The following is an 11,089-nucleotide window of genomic DNA, read 5'->3' on the forward strand; positions in this document are numbered from 1 at the left end:
ACTCGCAAAGTTGGTGTAACAAGACGACATGCGACTTTTCTTCGCAGACCACTTTAAACTGGACGGGTCGGCCGACTGGTTGGCCAACTAGTTTGTACTTTTGCAAGTATGAGAAGCCAGACTTCATCGCGCAGTCCCGAGGGATGAGTATTAACAAGTATTTTACGGGATAAATAAGTTAGCTTGAGTCTGCTGACGTAGGCAAACATGGGAATTTTCCACGCTCAATGTTTGTAGGCTTTACAGACTTGAGCGTAGATACAGGATCGTAATACGGTTTCTTTGAAAGTATTATTTTCAAATACAAAAAAGGTAATAAAGAAAAACGATATAGTTAGATCCTTTTTAGGAACACTTTACGCATCTTTCTTTTAGGATAATACTTCCAGAGGGGATTAGGTATTATCATTCCATCTTTATCAGCTTCAAACAGATTGTTGTGGAATTTTTCGTTCAGTGTTACTTATTCTTTGTTAATATTGCGACGTTATTGAAGATACTCGTTTATACTAGTGATATTTATGTACTACATTTTACATACATATCTATTTCCATTGGTTACTCAATACAATGTAAAATAGTTTTTTTTGTTATGATACAATATAAGTAAATTAAAACGGGCAAAAGTATTTTGATTGTATTTTACCAAACATTGTCCGTTTCGTTCCCACTGAGTTTAATTAATTTTGGTCTAAAAAAAGATTGAATAATGGGCGGGCATAGGCAATAAAATAAATGGGATGAATTAGAGAATGACCAAAAATACTTAATAATTTTATAAAACTTAACAAACTAATATAATTATGGATGTGAAATTATTTTAACAAGAAATGTAGAGTCATAATATGTTTTGAACTTTTGACGCGTTTTTTTAAACAGCGGGATACGCTACAAACATATTGTAGTGGACAGAAAACATGGCCAATGCAGCGTGTAAAGGCTAGAAAAGAAATAAACGCTGTTTGCAGTCACGAAACAACATAATGATTATAGCAGTTTTGCAGAAAGGTGTCGGAAGGCTAGCACTTTGCGGTCGCACGTTGCAAATTTTCGAAGCTAACTGTAAGTGCAATCTTATTTAGATGTAGTAGATGCTATTTTGCTACAACAGTGCATTGTCTGGCTAGTTGGCGACTGTTTAAAGTACCAAAATAAATCTTTTGGCTTTAGTATTTGCATAGACCATCCGTCTACGGTAATAAACTGTTTTGTCGGTTAGACTCACTACATGGAGCAGTTGTTACTAGTTTTTTACTAGTCTATTTTAGGAGTAAAAAGTCTGAAGGTAGTTAATTAGGTATAAAGTAGAGCTATTCTTAAAATTTTACACTTTTTAACGGTTATGCTGCGCTTGCAAGGAGTCTCGTTGATATTCGCTTTCTTTAGGTAAAATTCGCAGATTCGATCCCCGCACAATATGAATGGACCCTTCTTTTCGCAAAATCTTTATTTTCCTAACATAGGTACTTTGGCATAACTTGGCATATAACTATCTTGGCATATTTTTGGAGCTATGTTACCTACTTTATCATTGTTTTTGGCAGACAGTTCATGTTGACATTAACTTGTCTAATCTTTTGTGTATCAAGAGGTTAGAGCAATCATTAAATCGCATCGCAAATCACATCTCATTAAAAATTAACTCTGCCGCGATGGTACATAACTGTACCTACTTATAGAGCCTCATACCATAAAATCATAAAAGCCGTCCGAACATCGAAGCAGTTGCATTAGAAATGTAAATCTTTTGATGAAAATATTATTATTACGTACATTTAAGTGAAAAGTTTTAATCAAATGCTATAAAACTTGGGAGCCGTATCTTTGCAAAGTAATAACATTTCTGTAAAAGTATGTTTTCCTCGTTTGAATAGAAGCTGGAATGGCTTTAATTTTCCGTCTTGTGCTCTACTTAATATCTCTTAAGTATGCTTTGACCTAATTCCCGTTGTAGTCCCGATAAAGATTCCCTTCCAAGAAACAACTTTATCCTAAATCCATCAATGTTTATTTAGTTCGATGGGTAACAAATATTGTAGGTAATTATTCTCGATATTATATTGTCCTATTGTATTATTTAGGGCACGGTCAAGCCTGAATGGTTAGATATTGATGTGATGTGAAACTTGTCGGTTTTTGCGAATGTCTAATACCTACTTAGAAATAACCATTAAAAGTATGTCTCAAATAACTTTCACAATTTCACTGGAACTGATTTTTTCGATACCCAAAATGTACCTACTTACCTTATCATCTTCACTGGAATTAGCACAAGCAAATACTATTTTTGTATGTATATCAAAAATGAACATAAACGTACCTTACAGAAGCACAATCAAGTAAGTAACAAGTCGCTTAAAATTAAATTTAACCTTAATTTATAAAAATATCCCGAAAATAGAATTGCAGCATCATTTTAATATTAGATGACGTCCGAGTTAAAGTTCATTATAATTTATTAAGTACTTTAACACGTTTTCGCTTTTCCCCCGATTTATTTCGTGACAAGTGACAATCTTTAACCCTTTTAGGACCGCGATAAATAAATTACTTCCCTTTAAAATATATTCTTAAAAATGTTGATTCATTATGCACCGCCCCATGGGTTTGGGCACGGGGTTAAAACACATTTCGCTCCGTTTTAAAAGAGAATAGAATCAATTATTTTAGGTTGGCTCGGTGTAGCACCGGCATCATTATTTCAGTATGGGATAATATTATATGGGAATGCATTAATCGAGCAGTACCTCCTTTATTTAGGGGTTAAATTGGCTGTCAACTACAAAATCTAACGATACAGGAAATGCAATGATAAAAAGTGTTTTTATTCGATAAATGGCTGGTATTTGACAGCAATTACATCAGGGTATCTAAGGTGCAGCAATCTACAGTGATACAATCGACAGCTAGTGTACGTATACATTATTATGATATCTATCAATCTTTGTTCGCGAATAAGATGCTGCTTGATACTGTCGTCGGTCGCAAGAAAAAAGAATTTGTCTCTTGTCGTGTAGACTAGTTCCAGCCCATAGCTGTCCCAAGTGCAATCTGTCATTTCAATCTATTCTATTTGTCATTTAGCTTGTTTAATCTGTGCTGAATAAAGTGCACAATATTTAAGCAGGATATGGTTGCACGCGGATTTTTAGAGAGTTAAATCTTTTGGCCAATAGAAAACGTCATAATAGTTATTATATGAACTGGGATTGGTCAATGACTTTTGAAATTAAAATCCGATGGCCTGAAAAAATCGGTTTTCCAACAAACGTCAGTTACGCGCAAGGAGGTTTAGCTATTTATCCATCGAAGTTAATAAGGGAGAAGACATAAGACTAATTTTATTATTTGCCTGCCGCGACCCGGTTTTTACGAACAATGACGATGACGAACGATGAACCAGTAACGAGGAGCACACTTAGCAATGCTTCCAGGTTGCGCCTCGGTATCAATTAAGTAACATTTTCCGTTAAGTTTACTTTATGGCCAACTAAAGGACTTTTGCCGTCTCCATGGACAAACTCGAAGTATGATAACTACAGTCATTGTCAAAATTTTGCACTGCCATTGCCGCTGGATACCATATATCGCTACTATATTCATAGATAATAGACTTTCAGTTAATCGTCAAAATTGACATTGTTTTTTAAATAACAACAAATGGTATGAATTTTTAAATGTGATATTTTTATAAAGGTAAGTCCCCAAAACAACATTTGATAGCCTATTTTCTTTCGTTGGCATCTAAGTTCCTGTTTTCTACATATATGTTACTACTACCTATTGGATAAGTAACTAAGAACTTTGTCGTTTATTCCGTACGTATAGCGACGTTGGAACTTGATATAGAAGTTAGCTGTTTTATATTTTTTTTCACAGCAGAAATCTTTATCTTTGATCTTAATATCTGATCGTACGTATTGTCTTTTAAAATATTACATTTGCCTAAATAAAAATAACCGACCTGCTGCTTATGTAAATTATAATTATTTATAACCCTACTTACAATGCATAACAATCATAATTAGGTATTATAACCCTACTTAACAATGCATAACAATCATAAGATAGTTTGGCGTATAAGTAGGTAGGTAGGTACTATCTAGGCCGAAGGTGGAAGCGATCGACCCGGAAATATTCTCAACCATCTCAACTATCATAATATGTATTTAGAACAGTCCCTCCTTACCAATGATATCTATATATATAAAAATGAAACCCGTTTCGCGTTGTCACGGCATCACGTGTGAACGGCTGAACCGATTTCGATAATTCTTTTTTTTAAATGTTTGTGGAAGTCCAAGGATGGTTCTTACGGAAAAAAATATTAAGAAAATCTCTACGCTAAGGCGGTACGAAGTTCGCCGGGTCAGCTAGTTATAGATAATACCATTGCTCCTTACCATCAATGCAATCGAGCAGACAAAGGACATTGATAAAAATCGCCCTAAGATTTTCAAAGACTTAGTATGTACCATAATTTTATGTATATTTTATTTATTTACTTGCAAGTGTCCAAACCTATCGGACAAGTTGCAGTTCGAAAAAATATTTTAAAAATATATAAACGAAATCAAAGTCACCGACATATTGACAGAGCAGAGACAGAGATGCGCTTTTTTAATTCGATTTAAGTAAATAATGGTATGATCGATTAGACTAGAGTCTAATCATTAGACCTTTAGACGGGCGCAGATCCGCCGCGCCCGCAGCGCTTCAGTGGATTATTGCATTTTATGTATATTTAATCACATTTATTTACCTACATTTACATATTTACTCTTTTCTTTAAGTGTAGACACTGTTTATGTATAAGTCCACTATTGCATGCCGTGGCAACCTATAATTAAGGCAGCACTTAGATTAAGTTAAATACGTTGTAAATATTGATTGTCTTCCAGTGTATGTCTTGTTGGTTGTCCTATTAAATAAATAAAATAAATATTTATAGCAACACAATGTTTAAAAATAAAATTTTTCAAAAACGATCAATTTAATCGATTATGTCTATTCTAAATGGACATCCCTATTTGTTAGACAAATTGTCATTCACTCGCATCACCTTTTCTCTCTCACTCACTCTTGCTGTGTTGCTGTCTTGCTTGATCCTTCTTTGTGATTCGTTTGTGTTTTAGCTTTTATTTTCGGAACTTTATTAATTAACTACAAACTTGGCTATTCAAACGGACTCTGATTGATTGCAATAACGACATACTCAGCCTGGGATTTACTGTTTTTGTGTGGCTCGGCCAAGGCTCGGCTGGTGGTTCTATGGTGTTAGAAAATGAGCAACTTAATTATACACAACAATGGGCAGCACCTCGATCGGTAAGTACCTACATTTTGCTCTGCAATCTTATGAATAAGTACTAGCCTTGCCAAACTTCTGAATTGCCATTCTCATGGCGGGTTGTCTTGAAATGAATGTTCCGCTATTATCTGTGGTTCAACCCTGGACAGTGTGGACAGCCAGGCCCGATTCGATTGTAAGAAACTAGTCGATGGTACAGCGCAATGGAGGCATGAGCGAAACAACAATTATGTTGACAATCCAGCTGGTTTTGGTGTAAATCTAAGGAATTATTTACTTTGACACTATCTCCCTGCTCTCAATGAAAGCTTGTTTTGTTTTGTTTTTTGGAACTAAGACTACCAGATTATTATTTTTTGTAACTAAGTTTGTAACACGTCATAATTAATTATTATAACAACAATGCTTATTCACTAAAGCTGTTTAACCCTACCCTCTGACCCAAAATTCTACTAACAGCACATAATATTGAATTATCATTTTTTTTATGGTTTGCGGCTCAATTTATTCAACGCACAGGAGTATGTGTGGCATGGCATGCAATGAATCTATTTATTTTTACAGGTTACAGCTCATGATCTTATATGCACAACATGTTGGACTAGGGTTGCCAACCGTACTATAATATATAGTATTGTACTATATTTCGGGTCTGCGTACTATATACTGTTGAAAAAATATATAGTACTCAAAAATACTATATTTTCAACACCGACAAATCTAACAAACAAATCCTTCATTTAAAAAAAATAAGAACGCGCCTTTGAAGTAACTTTTAACTGTTAAGATGGTTAAGTCATATAACCTATTGCGCACGTACCATTTTCTTTGATGAGGTCCGTGAACATACCCGATAGGCGATAGCGTGTATCCGAACGCTTGCGTAACGAACTTCATCATTTCAGCCATAGGACGTCCACTGCTGAACATAAGCCTTCCTTGCCTCCATTCCAGAACCTTTCCGCCCCATCGCACGTAACGAACTGGTCAATGTCAATGTGACAACGTAAATTTTAACGTCGTCAAACGATGGTCTGCTTTATTTATCGGCAGAATCGTTTTCAACTAGATGTTGTTATTTCTTTTGAAAAGTTGAAATCTTATATAAATTAGGTATGGAAAGTTAGTGATAACGAAAGTGCGTCAAATTCTATTGCGCCGCTAACGCCGATTTAAAAACGAAAAATACCAAAAAGACTCCAAATAAAATAAACCGGAGTGGAAAAGAGAGTATGACTGGATTACTGAAGATCCCCAAAATATACAGTGTGAGTCACGATAAAGTGCACATATGAAAATATGTGAAACTAGACCTATTTTTTTCGAGAAAAAAGAGGTCAAAAAATTTTTGAGTTTTTTTTTAATTTTTTATAGAATTTTTTTTCTTCCAATTACTTCTCGTAAAGAAAACGTAATAACTTTTAAACTAAGAGGTATATTCTGATAAAATAAAAACAATAATAATGCTAAATAACAGGCGATACTAATAAAATACATAAAATACCCAGAAAATGCCAACAAATAATAAAAAATTATACTTTAAAAAAAAAACTGCTTGCTGCAAAAAAACACGAATTTATCGTGTTTTTTTGGTTATTTGATCAATTTCTCCAAAAAATGCCCCTATAACAGGTGGTTTTTATTGCTTTGTATTATTCTCTATCGCATTACTTTTGTAAAACTAAAAATTGCATGACGTCTCTATCCTTATCACAACATATTAAATATGTCAATTTTAAAATCGGCGTTAGAATAACGTAAAAAAGATATTTTTTTTTGGTTACAAAACAAAAAAAATGTTGCAATCATTAGAAGCAAAATCCCCCCCATAGAAAGTTATGGAATTCAAAAGATTTTTTTGCTATTTCTTGATAAATGTCTATCTTAATAAATGGTTTGATTTCAGTGAAAACAATTGGTTATTTAAAATCCAAAAATTAAATTAAAAAAAGGAGGTTTCATTTAATGACTGTGAGACAATATTAGAAGTTCTAAATTTACAAGAAAAATTGAGTATCAAAATGGACGACCTATACTCTGAAATAACGATATTGAATGAAATCTTTGCTAAATTAAAAGACTGTAGTGACTTTACTGACAAAACTACAGGCCAAAAATGGCAGCATATTTTAAAAAATACTGAAAATGACTTACCAAATTTATTTGAAGTAATTTCATTCCTGCTCTCTATTCCCGCCACTTCGGCATTTACAGAAAGGATATATTCGGTTATGAATTCGAAGTGGCGAAAAGAAAGAAACACAAGTAGTGTATCATTAATAAAAAATGAGCTTTTGATTTATATTAATTTAAAAATTGAATGTGACAAAGCATATGACACTTTTATTTAATACAAAAAACTGTTACACAGCGCAAGAACTGCAAAAAAATATAGTTTTTATAAAAATAAATAATTAAAAAATGTATATTTGTCTATTTTTTTGTTTTTCCCATAAAATACTATATTTTTTTTAAATGTACTATATTTTTTTACACCTTATTTTGGAAAATACTATATTTCGCTGATGAAATGTTGGCAACCCTATGTTGGACCCAAGCCCAAGATACAACACAAATGCATCTACTTCAAATCTTAGCAGAAAATGTGTGCTTTGCAGTAGAACACTAGAGCCTAGAACACGTTCACATCAGCTCATGTCCCTGAGAACTAACACTCAACATCATATTAACATCAGGAACATAATTGTGGAACGACTAACTCCATTAGAGGTAATGCACGCTAAAGTCCTTATTTAATAAAATGTTATTGGCTATACAATCAGTCTAATTCTTGTAAAGTTATTGGTTTCTGTAAATTAATACTAAAATAAAATAATTTAAGTGCGGGACATTAAAAAACTGATAATTTTTTTAAACTTATTTCTAATTATTATTATTTTTAAACAGGTTACTGCAAATGACTACAATGTGGGGCTTGTCACTCATTATTGCAAAGAGATACCACACCTACTTCACAAGACTCTCCAGATATGCCAACCGGTGCCCCGGTAGGTCACCAACAAGTTTGTGTTGGATGTGGTTGTTCATTATTGCGAACTTGAAGTCATTGTTTGGATACAGAGAATAATCAAGATATATTAAACATTGTTCGAAATTGGATTCAACCCAGAGAGGTAAGAGCCCTGCCAGTTTTATAATACATAAAAATAATTATGCCGGTTTATTATAATAATAAAAAAGGTTTTTTCCGAATTAGCCTTCCCATCCTTCAACTCCTTCCATTGCTTTCAATCTGCCACTACTCTCATCCATACAGGTTATACAGGGTGGAAACGATAAGTGATCTCACTCGATTATTTCTAAACTACACAAGATATCGAAAAACTGGTTACTCATCCTGAAAGTGCTTCACGAGCTCTTTCTAACGGTATCAGTAAATAGTTACAGAATTAACTGGATCTATCCGAAAATTCAATGTTTTCAGCCTCCATACTAAATGTATGCCAGCCAAACAATATTAAAAGTGTTATAGATCACTTATCGTTTCCACCCTGTATAATACAAATAGACTTATATTATTAAAATATTGCAATATTATTACTTACATAATATTGAACATAATTTTTACTATTATAAAGCCAGTTAAAAATTCCCTGAGCCAAATAAACTCAGTAAAGTTTTATTTATACTTCCTGCATAACAACAGACTACTCTTTTAAACTACCACTATTCTCACTCTCAATCCTCGTTCCTCATTCATCCCTTTCGTTTCCTCCATAGACCAATCATTCCTCATCATTCAGCGTTCAAATCATAAATTATCTTTCATCACTCATCTTACTATTCCGTTACACACAAAAGTCGTTAATCCTATATAAATATTGCTCTTCTTATTGTTGAACTGTGAATCTGATGTTTTATTTTATTTTCAGATTCGTCCTTCAGATCTTCTTTGCCATAGATACTATCAGAGAGCACGAATTACTACAGTTGGTGCTTATTTAATGAAGCTGAGGACCGGTGATTCAGATGAAAGAATAGCTACATTACTTGGCATTTCAAGGAGTACTCTTACAAAATATGTAATGAAAGCACGCAGTATGATGGAGGAACATTTCGTACCAGCACATTTAGGGTTACAACATATTAGTAGAGAGGAAGTAGCCCAAAGAAACCTTTATGTTCCAGTCTCTTTTCGGGAAGCCAGGAAACGATTTACCACAAAGAAAGGCTATTGTCATCATGGATGGTACATACATACATTTATGTGCAAAAAAGTAGCAATTATGCATACCAAAAAAAAAACTTATTCCCTATACAAATATCGGAATCTCGTTAAACCATTTATGGTACTTTGTTGTGATGGCGACATCATTGATGTATTGGGCCCATATTTAATAGAAAATGTAGAACATGACCATTAATAAATAATAAGTACCTACATACGTATTTTCATTTATACCTACATAACTGCCTACTTACCCTTGGGTCGGAATAAAGATATTTTTGGATTTAAATGTAAGTAAAATATATTAACTTCTTTTTAAAAAATGTTTGGCTTTTCCGTAGGCATTCCTATTTTTCCAATACGCAAAGTTCTATTTGCTGCTATTCATACGGTTTGACAAAGGGGTTCTTTATCGATCTACGATTTAAAGTGTAATTAAGACGTCTCTCCTACATATCTATACCTACTTATAATAAATCTGTAGAGAGGTCAATTCTGTACATGAAATATAATTTTCAAAATAACTATCAGGGGGTGATACTGATGCCAAAAATGCAATCAGTAAAATTTTTGTCTGTCTGTCTGTCCGTCTGTATGTTCCTTATAGAAACAAAAACTACTCGACGGATTTTAACGAAACTTGGTACAATTATTCTTCATACTCCTGGGCAGGTTATAGTATACTTAGGAATTCTCACGGGAACAGGAATTAGCGGGAAAATCCTTTTGTATGAAAAATCTAAACCGCTTAAGTTAGACGCTTTAAATTTCGCACGTAGGTACTTTAGTAAACTAATTCCCACGGGAACGGGAATTCGCATTATTATACATATAATTCTTGACAATAAATAGTTTTATTAGCAACTAGCGGCCGCCCGCGACTTCGTACGCGTGGATCCCGTTTTACCCCCTTCATCTATCTTACGCGGTTTAGATTTTTTCGTTCAAATGTTTTTTCCCGTTCACGTGGGAATTTTGCAATATCCTGTTGTAACTAAGCTTTAAGTTTATTAAGATACCTACATGTCAAATTTCAAGCGTCTAACTAAAGCGGTTTAGATTTTTCATACAAAGGGATTTTCCCACGAATTCCAGTTCCCGTGGGAATTAGTTTACTAAAGTACCTACGTGCGAAATTTAAAGCGTCTAACTTAAGCGGTTTAGATTTTTCATACAAAAGGATTTTCCCGCTAATTCCTGTTCCCGTGGGAATTCCTAAGTATACTATAACCTGCCCAGGAGTATGAAGAATAATTGTACCAAGTTTCGTTAAAATCCGTCGAGTAGTTTTTGTTTCTATAAGGAACATACAGACAGACAGACAGACAAAAATTTTACTGATTGCATTTTTGGCATCAGTATCACCCCCTGATAGTTATTTTGAAAATATATTTCATGTACAGAGTTGACCTCTCTACAGATTTATTATAAGTACCTATAGAAGATAGAAAATGGAAATGTACTTCTGGGGTGCGCCAAAGTTCACCTAAATTTTCAACTCCGAAAATTGGAAGTCCGAAAATGTTGTTCCTAAAATTTTTCATCCTAACAATCACAATTCCTAACTACTCTGTCTCTAATGTTCATAA

At 33.7% G+C, this 11,089-nt stretch overlaps 1 long non-coding RNA gene across 1 annotated transcript; it reads left to right on the forward strand.

The window, feature by feature from the left end:
- The first annotated feature begins 7,861 nt into the window (after window positions 1-7,861).
- On the forward strand, window positions 7,862-9,701 carry LOC135072222 (uncharacterized). The gene is made up of 3 exons (XR_010257374.1): window positions 7,862-8,041; window positions 8,219-8,445; window positions 9,205-9,701. It is a non-coding gene; the product is annotated as an uncharacterized LOC135072222 (long non-coding RNA).
- Window positions 9,702-11,089: the final 1,388 nt, after the last annotated feature.

This window comes from Ostrinia nubilalis, chromosome 5, assembly GCF_963855985.1.
Source record: "Ostrinia nubilalis chromosome 5, ilOstNubi1.1, whole genome shotgun sequence".
NCBI classification, from domain to species: Eukaryota; Metazoa; Arthropoda; class Insecta; order Lepidoptera; family Crambidae; genus Ostrinia; species Ostrinia nubilalis.